Source organism: Sorex araneus, chromosome 5 (genome assembly GCF_027595985.1).
Source record: "Sorex araneus isolate mSorAra2 chromosome 5, mSorAra2.pri, whole genome shotgun sequence".
Taxonomy (NCBI): Eukaryota; Metazoa; Chordata; class Mammalia; order Eulipotyphla; family Soricidae; genus Sorex; species Sorex araneus.
Window position 1 is genome coordinate 99,851,924 of NC_073306.1, and position 10,512 is coordinate 99,862,435.

The following is a 10,512-nucleotide window of genomic DNA, read 5'->3' on the forward strand; positions in this document are numbered from 1 at the left end:
TGGAGGTAGGGTGTTTGGAAATTAAATATCCCTATTCTCCAAGATTAGACTTAGAAATGTGTTTGGAGGAGTAAGGAAAGAAGAAATAGAGAAAACTACCTCCACAGTGTTATGAGAAAAAAGTACTCTCATAATTAAGAGTAATAAAATATTATATAAAATTATACTTTTAGAAACAATTTTTTTAACCTGGAAGTGGTATTGCGGCAAACCTCATTTGCATCCTGGGGACCTGAGTTTTTTTTCTCACTTTATTATCAGTGGAATTATCTCCAACTAAAATATAAATTCCTCTGTGTTTTGAGAGCCTTAATAACCTTCCTGCTTCAAATGTGGTTGCAGCTATTATGGAATTAGGATCTACCTTTAGCCTCATTAATCACCAATAACCAGTGAAGGGGAAGTAATTAATAAGTGTCTGAATATGTTTTAATTTATTCAGGCTACTCAGCTTCATGAAGTAAAGAGATTTTTCAGGCTGCTTACTTTGAGCTAAACGTTTATTGAGAGCAAGAAGGTGTATGGTAAATCATGGACTTTGAAAACTGCATAGGGAAGCATGTACATTTTACTTTAATTAGAGAATAATGCCTCAGAAATGGAACTTCAATAACATAGCTATCATTATTTGTGCATCTATAAAAAGAAGCTTCAATTTTAGTGAGACACCTTGGATATGCTTTAAAGGGTCGGTGTATAATTAATTCAAAATACTCCACCATTAAATCATGCAATGATGCTTTGTGAGCATACATAAGCTTAATTGGGAGTAATGAAACTAAGAAAATTGAGATCCAGGGTGCCATAAATAAAATAATGATTAGCAGCTCTTGCAGTATAAATTTAGATCATAGGTTAATCTTGCTAAGGTTTGTTCTGTGTTGGCAAATTTCTCATGTTTTATAAGAAGATAACAGAAAGGTTTGGAAGAGCTAAAAATTTTAGACATATGGAACCACTTGGTCATTACCAGATAGAGAATTTGCATCTTACTTGACCCAAGAGTCAATTAACTTTCAATGGTATTATACAGTCACAGACCACTTTACATAGGTCATTATACTTTAGCGAAAAAATATATCCTCTCTATACAGACTCCTGAATATAGCATTATGAAGGCACTCATAACTGGTTGGCACCAGCACTTATGATAAAGCCTATCTGCTATTATGGTAAAAGCTCTCAGCTTGCTGCCTCTCAATTAAATCACAAAAAGACAAGTTTCTCTTCTATCTCTTTTTGGAATCTTTCCTATGTTAAGTGGGAAAGAGTCATTCTCAATCTCTTTGTAGACTGTATAGTCTGTATAGGTTACACTTGATATATGACATTTGGATACCACTTCACAGTTTATATATTATTTTAATGTGAATTTGATACTGAATTAACCAGGAAGAGTGAAATACATGTTCTTATCCTCACTAGGTACATTGGAGAAAAGTGAGACTCTAAGAAGTTACTAAGCTTATCAAAGACTACAGAATCAGAAAGGGCCGTAGCTGAAACTTGAAGAGCAAAATACCTAACTCCCAAATCTTACAAGTGTTCAGATACAAATACTACTATTAACTAATAATGTTAGGAATTAGAGTACAGATAACTATGACACATGGAAATTTCATAAAGATGATACTGGCCATCAAATAGAAAATAAACTTTGGAACTAGTAAAACAGACAAGAACCAAATTATAGGTAAAGTACCATGCACAATAGTTTGGAAGTAACTTTGTGGACAGAACAAGCAATGATGGTATCAGCCACAAAATACAAATTATCATGATTGATGTGAAAATTCATATATGGGTGCTTTAGGAGTGCAAGGAGATGAATGGATTAAGACGTTTACCCTCCAAGGGAAGACTTTAAATACAAGGTTGTACACTTTGCATTATATTTTTGTATTATTGAGCTATAACATGATTTTATCTAAACTCTTAGAATTTATGTTTTCAGTTTGTCAAATACAGTAGCCACTACTTTTTCGCACTTTGATCCTAAAATAATAATACCTCTTAACATTCAAGGTGGCAAGGGGAAAGAGGATATTTTGAGGTAGTATACATATTTATATCCTTTTCTTCCTATTCCACTACTGACATTTTATAACATTTTACCTTGGGGACATAGATCTTTCCTGGGAAAAAGAAACTGGATAAAATGTTAACATAAAAAAAATCAATGCAATTTACACACACACGTGTCTTATGTGTGTATTCAAGCAAGTTAAATTTTATAAAGAAAGAAGGACTTATTTCAAGTTATCAAAGAGTGAAAGGTCCAGGAGGCAAGGAGATAGCTCAGCCGTCAAGACTTCACTATATACACTATATAGCCCCCATCCCTTCCCTGGCCCTGTCCAGCATTTGTCCATGTACCCTGGATATTCCTGAACTCTGGAGTGCATGTGGCCTGGTGGTCCCCAGCACTACAGGACCACGGCAGCAGAGCATTCTTAAGATTTAGCATTAAACCATAGGCCCAGTTGGTGAACTATCCCTGAGTTTTGTGGTTCCCAAGATCCCTGAGGACCGGTTGGAAGCAATGCCTTGCTGCATCCAAATAAAATAAAAACTTCAAATCCATGAGAGAGAAACTAGCTTCACCAAGAAATGTTCAAGCTTTATGTGAAAGTCATTAAAAAATACTAACAAAGGATACAAAATATGACTTGAACAAGTGAAAACTACTACCCTGTCTTTGGACTCATCATAAATATATCTGTAGCACTGTCATCCTGTTGTTCACCGATTTGTTTGAGCAGGCACCAGTAACATCTCCATTGTGAGACTTGTTACTGTTTTTGGCATATCAAGTATGCCATGGGTATCTTGCCAGGCTCTGCCATGTGGGCAGGATACTCTTGGTAGCTTGTGGGTCTCCAAGAGGGACGGAATCAAACCCGGGTTGGTTGAGTGCAAGGCAAATGCCCTACCCACTGTGTTATCACTCAAGCCCCATAAATATATCAGTATTCAGTAATTTAGTCATACATTTAATGTAATTATGATTAAAATTATTGTCAGGATTCTTTTCTTGAATAAACTAATGGGAAAGCTGAGACAAAATTATTGGCAGGGAAAATGACAAAATAGTTGAACAATGAATTAGGTCTAGTCACATGAAATGGCAAACTTTTTTTTTGTGTGTGTGTGCGTGGGGAGGAGCAGCGGCTATACCCAGTAGTGCTTAAGGCTGACTCCTGGCTCTGTGCTCTGGGATTACTCCTAGGGGATTCAGGGGGCCATATGGAGTTGCAGGGATTAGAGTGGATCAGCCACACATAAGGCAAGTGCTCTCCCTGCTATACTATTGTTCTGGATCCAAGAGTTGCATCTCTTACCAGTGGGAAAGGCAAATAAAAAGATGAGGATCAAAAAATTATTTACATGTCAATACAGGAATGTTTCTGAAAAATCCCTAATGAGATATAAATGGAAATTCTGAGATCTGTTTGTACAAGAGGTTGCATAACCTGCAACACAGACATAAAACAAAGAGATGATTTCAGTATAGTATGGCATAAAAAAAGGTCAGAACCATGAGTCCAGGAGTTGGGCCCTGTGTGTATGATGTTGTTAAAGCATAACACAATACTTGATTTTTGGAAACTTGATGATTCCAGGAGCTTTTGTGGCTAGAAGGAGGGGCAAGGAGTAAAAGTCCAAAATATCTTTGCAGTGAGCTTCACAGCCTTGGATGATTCTTACCTACATTTGCAACTGCCACTATTCCCACACAGAGAGCAACCTGTGAGCAAAAGAGGACAGACACTGAACGCACATTTTAGCAGATATACACTTTGGTTATGCCATAGAGTTCTCAACCTTTCTTGCTCTTTCAGTAATGGATCACCTGAGCTGTAAATAAAAATTAAATTGGTGAATCACTTAGGTTGTTAATACATTTTCAAGTTTCATCCATCAGTAGTTTTTAACTAAGTGGTCTCGGGTTAACCCAGGCAATAAAAGTGCTACTCAGATTAGTGTACTGTGCAACCAGGTATTGGAATTTCTGGACTGTGCTGTGTGTGTGTGTGTGTGCATGATGTGTGTGTGTGTATGTGTGTGTGTGTGTGTGTGTGTGTTAGGGGTTGGTAGGGGTGGGTAAAGAACTAAAAGGAAAAAGTGAAAGAAATTGGAAGGAAACCTCTTAGTTTTCACTACAAATTCACTCAAAATCTTTGGGCACAGGACCTCAAAATTTTAGGTTGCAAATGTTTGAGTTGATTTTTATACACACTTTAAATTTAAAAGCTCCAATAATTAAATGTACAAAAGTAGGAAGTCCATTTACAGTATAATCAGGGAGGGAACTGCTAGATACTATGTGCTGTCAGGGGAAAGGGTGATGAAAAAAAGAGTTCCATCATCAGGAGATTTGGATAAATCAGAGAATCTTGTGTTAGCTGGTTGGATGTTTGCATAATGAAGAGCATAAAATGAGGGTTGGGGGGTTAATACAAAAATCTGAAACCTAACTGCATCTATTTTCAATGGCAAACCTATACATAAGGTGTGTATAGGTAATCTAGCTCATTAATGACACCAGTCACTGAATTTATGGCCTCTCTAACATAATATACCTCCATCTCTATTTGATTACGTTTGCAAAGGCCCTATTTCCAGATCTTATTAATGTATAACAGGAGTTTGTACTGTAACATATATTTTTGAAGATCACAATTTGTCTCAATAGAGGCATATTATGGAAAGTTGTCTTTGTTTGCTTGAAAGTAACCACACTTTTCAGACCAATAGTTTCTATGTCTTCATTTACAATCTATAACTTACTATTTCTATAATCTCTATCTATAACTTAGTATTTCCACTTGGTAAAAGTCCAGTTAGGAAGCAAGGAAAGGTGGTACCTCATCATTTTCTTGAAAACCAGTTTGTTAGGCTTTAAATTACACTAACTAGACAGATGCTCTTTGACTAAATGGTCAGAGGGAGAATAAGGAGCAGTAGTCAAAGTACATGTACAAATGACTCATTTCAGATCTCTCTTTCCTGTCCACACACTTAAATGCTTTTTTGACCACTGGGAGTTATTTGGCTTCACAATCATCAGTTTGTTTTGTCCTGAGTACCTAAATGTCATTATGAGAAAGTACAGAATTTCAGAGAGGCAGACTAAGTGACCTCTTGGGATTCTTTAGGAACAGTCTGATCTTTTTCTTCTACTAAAAAGAAATTGTTAAGAAAACTCCCCAGATCCATTTTCTGTCCATACTCTGAAGATCATGTAAATGTTTTACACATGGAAACATCTTTGGTATGTGGTCATAGACTAGAATAGGTTGAAGTCTTTAAAAAAAACACCTATAATTCTCTGGGAAACTTTTGAAGTGAAAGACTCTAATTTCTAATTATCAATGAAAAGAGCTTTTATTGCCAGGATCTAGAATAAGTGTTAGAGATAAAGATGTATGAAGAAAAGGACAAGTAGACATACATAGTAAGAAGGAAATTACTATCAGGTCTGGAGAAAAAGATATTAAAATCAGGAAAACTAAAGAATGTGGAGACAAATTGTAACTAGGCAGATTATTCTCACTAAGGAAAATTCTTATTGCTGCCCATACCTGACCTGACCTGAGAACATCTCCTTCTCCCTAATAAAGATGACTGTATAATCCTAAATTATAAAAGCTGTTTGGAAATTCTTATATGTGTGCTGTAGATTTTATTCCTATATTTAAGAGAAGTGCAGTAGGGGTAAAGAGAGCAAAGAGGATTCAAGACTTTAGTTCTTTTGTTATTTAACTTTCCAGTGGATGTGGCTCAGTGGTGGAACTCATAAATTTAAACACAAACACATTCTATCTATCTATCTATCTATCTATCTATCTATCTATCTATCTATCTATCTATCTATCTATCTATCAGTCCTTATCTAGTTTTTTCCTTTATCAGTGATAAAGGAAAATATTTAGAGGTGTGTGAACATGAAAAACATTTTACTGAATATCTGGAAAGAAAAGACAATCCAAATAGATTCTGGTTCTGGTCACAGAGGCAAAGAATCCTCTGGAATAGTAACTTTCATTCTCCTACAGTGGGCCATATCAATGTTAAATAGTCAGAGAGCCATAATCTGGTATAGATGGACTTAGAGAAAGCTGGCTTCTGAGATTAACTCATGATGGTAGACAGAATTTTTTGGCTCATATTCCTCTGCATAAAATATAAAAAAAGGACTCCTTGAGTTAAAATATGTAAGTCATCAGCAATTTTACATAAAATACTTTAGCATTTTTCAATTGATTTGTGTAATTTTGTGCAATTTTAGTTATTAATTTGGGGGCCACAACAGTGATCAGGACTTACTCTTAATTCTGTGCTCAGGGATTACCCCTGGTAGAGTTTGATGGACCAGATGCAGTGCCAGTGACTGGGGGGTGGCTATGTGTAAGTCAAACATCCTACTCATGGTACTATTTATCCAGTCCCAATATGGATGTAAGTTTGAAAATGACATATAAGCAAGTGAACAGCTGTTTTTTGTAAAGTGGCTGCTAATATTTGGGATAAATTATAAAAAAATTGTTGAGGCTTCACTTCTTAATCTATAAAAGTAACAATATTTATCTTATAGCACTTTTTTTAAAATATGAGAAAATACTGGAACATAGTAGGGACTTAATTAGTATTTTTCTAGTGGATAATTAATTTATACTTTTCAAAATACCTTTATATTTGTTATTTGTTTGTTTGATTAGCCAATCAGAACATCAGAGTAATAAGAGCAAAACCAAGAATTAACTTCCAACTTGTTATGAGTAAATCTATTGTGTTCCAATAGTATAAATCTAAAGAGAATAACAGAATAGCATCATTCTACTTAATAACTTCAGATTTTGAACATTTGTGGCAAAATGGACAGAGGTTAAATAGACTTGACATTTAATTAAAATACCTAACTGTCTTTCCTTATTTAGTAAATAAATTTGTATGCTTCAGGTATTGGGCACTTATAATTGTTAAATTTGCAAAACTCATTGGGAACTTAGCATAGTATGTTTCCTCTATGTAAGTCTTGAGAGCCATATGAAGAATCTCAATGGTACAGTTTGATACTATTGGTCCCCTGTGGCTTAGTTGACACAAAGACTGACTTATTCATTGCCAACTTCTCTGTATCAAGTCACAGGTTTGCTAGAATCCCAAAATGGACTCACTTTTTTCTTTCCTGCCCTTAATGTGTATTTCTAACAATTCGTTTGGAGGGTTGCTAGTTTTTCTCAAACCAGTAGATTTAGAGATTGGCTCACTTGCCTCTGACCTAAAGTGCTGTCTCTACTAGAAATGACCATTTTATTTAAATATCAAGGTTTAATGTTGTGTTTGTGTTATCTGATAAGTAAGCATAGGAGAAACTCTTTTTTTTAATCTCCAGAAAGATTTAAATGAATTTATGTATTTTTAACATATATTAATACTCTATGAATCAACCTTTTCAAATATTTAATTGGAAATAAAAAATGTATCAGATAATACTCTAATTGCATCTCAAAAACAGAGGCAATTTATATTTCTGTAGAGATTTTTTATTTTAAAGTCCATCTAGCAAAAAAATCTCAACATAAACTTTTGTTGTTCTCTTTGAAACAGCTCTAAACAGTGCTGGAAGTGTTTAACTTGTTTCAAAGAAGCTAATTTGAGGCTCCGACAGCTGCAGTGGTTATTAATATGAGCACAATGGCTGACAATTTGACAACAGGATCTAGTTTTCATTTACTGCTTTCATACTAAATGTCCCTTTTGTGCACAGGGCGTAAAAACCAGTCAGATGACTGACTTGGGTGACATGCTTCTAGACTGACCAGCATCTGAGAGGTATTTTTTTTTGTTTTTCTTCTTCCTTTTTTTCTCCTAAAAGAGAGTAATATCTTTTTTAATAGGGAAATTGCAAGACTCATGCTAGATTATAAAATTTTAACACATTATTAGACTTTCTCCAGAGCAGTGAAAACTCATGGGGAAGAAACCCTATAAAACTAATGAGGAGTGGTATGTTCTTAAGGTAATTTCACTCTAAGTAAATTGACATGCAAAAAGATATCATAAGACATTAGCCTAGAATTAGAACAAATAAGCAGTTCTTTGTTATTTAGCAGAAATCTTACTTAGAGGTAAACTTTTAAAATCAATGCTACTGTTTGCCTATTTACTCTGTAATTTTCCAGAAAGTTATGCTATTTAAAGGAAAGCAAAAAATAGCAACAGAAAAAATTATGATGGCATGCTGTTTATTAGTGGCTTTTATCAATTTGCCGGATTTGATGTTTATTTGTATTTTCACTGTAGCTTTTTCCTATGGAGCACCATTTTTCTTGGTTTAAGTGTGTTTTGTGAATGCACAAAGGCTTAAATCAACATGTGGACATCTCTGCTTGTATCACAGTCACCACATAATTTTTCATACTCTTTGAATGTGTTTATTTGGAGGGATTCAGCTGATCCGTTATTTGAATAAAAAAGCAAATAACCAAATAAATAGTGAAAGATGTATATGTTAATTTCTAACCCAGGCTTAATCAAAATCACTTACAAAGTAAAGGAATTCCAGCATGTACTTTCACAATAGAAATTGGATATTTTAAAAAGTTATAATAAAGATATTGATTTAGGAAACAAATAAAAAAACAACTTGTTTTCTAAAGCAGCAGATATACTTTATAAAATCAAATATTGTATCTGTTTTCTGTCATTGCTTTTAAATTTTATTCTGAATCCTCTGTGTTGGTCTGGTGTTTGTCATATGAGTGAGTGAATAAAATGAATGAATGCATGAATTCTAATAGGACTTGACTATTTATGTGGAACTTGATGTAAATTGTTTAATTTAATCCTCACAGTCAATATGCAATGTATTGTTATGATCTCCAGTTTAGAAAGGAAGAAATTTAAGTTCAGTTTGCAATATATTTGTTACTCAACTAGTGCAGAGCGGAGCTGAAACATCAATACTTATCTTTTTACTCCAAATTCTAACCAATTTCTAAATATTTCTAACATTAAAATTTCTACCCTTGGAATTTTGCTCTGCTACTATGTTGATCTTATTATAATTCATACTTCAGCCTTTAGATGTCAGTAAACATTTTCTGTGATGCAAGATAGTAAATATCTAAGGTTTAGTGAACTATGTGATATATATCATCTAATTCTTTAATTCTGACACTGTGGCACAAAGGTAGCAAGATTACACATATACATATACATGTATGTATGTGTATATCTACACACATAGATAAATGAGCATGTAGTTGCTCCAATAAATCCTTTGTATAAAACAAAGGCAGTAGGCTGAGCATGGTACACAGACTATCGTTTGCAGTTCTATTAGTATAATAGAACAGAGGATCACTCTCAAAATTTAAATTCTAGCCTAGGCTCTAAATTCTAGCCTATACTAAAAATTTAAATTCTAGTCTAGGATCTAGCTTAGGATCTGGCCTAAGGTCTAAATTCTAGTCTAGGCTCTATTATCAAAACTGGCAATAAAATAACTAAAAATACCAAGAGCTAACACATTTTAAGCATTTCATAAAATACAATGTTGTCTATCTAATTAATCTCGTTTAATAAATGTGGATAAAAACATGTATAGCACTCAAGTGAAATGTGATACTTAGTTGGATTTAAACCAGATCTGTCTACTTTAGCATACCCTTGAGGTTTGGGAACTATGATAGGATGCTCTTGTTTTCACCATTATACACTAGAAAAGAAGGATCTGAAAATGTGAGTCCATCATCTCCGGTGACATGAAATCCAGGGAAAGCTAAGACTTGGTATTCCCACAAGCTGCCATGTGAAATTGACTGCGACCGACACTAAGACCATCACTAATAACACAAGACTATGGACAGAGCAGGCTCTGGGATGTCTGCTGTTCCTTTTCGCATTTACTAACTCTCATGAGCCCTTCTTTCTTCGAATAATACATCGATATTAATGTCATTACTTGAATATATAATATTTATTTAAATAGAGTTACAAAACGATTGTTAAGAAAAAGTCACTGTACCAAATCCAAGGATCTTCAAAACTGCATATTTTCTATAATACCAGTTAACTGTCTTACCATTAGGAGTGCATTTCTGGTGGTCCAGGACACAAAAACCTTACTCTGTACCACCATCAAATGCTTGGGTGTGTTACATTCATAGAGTTTTGGAAGATTGTTGACATTATAACTGCCATTCAGGAATCCTGGTTTCACGAATGTGGTTGGCTGACAAAGTGAAAGCTCTGAATAGACACAACTGATGTATCAATGCAATAATTCCTCAACACAGGCAAAATGGACTGGTAAATTTCTAACTATACAAGAATCAAGTTGTTTTCTCCCAGTATTCTTCTGTAGGTAATCCATTTTTTTGTTGCCTGCTTCATAGACTAAAAAGGCAACTTTTTTTTAATCTTAGAATTCTCAGATCACCCTCCTCAATGAGGAGCTAGACCAGAGCAGCATAAAATATATAGTACCATGAGAAGGCAGAG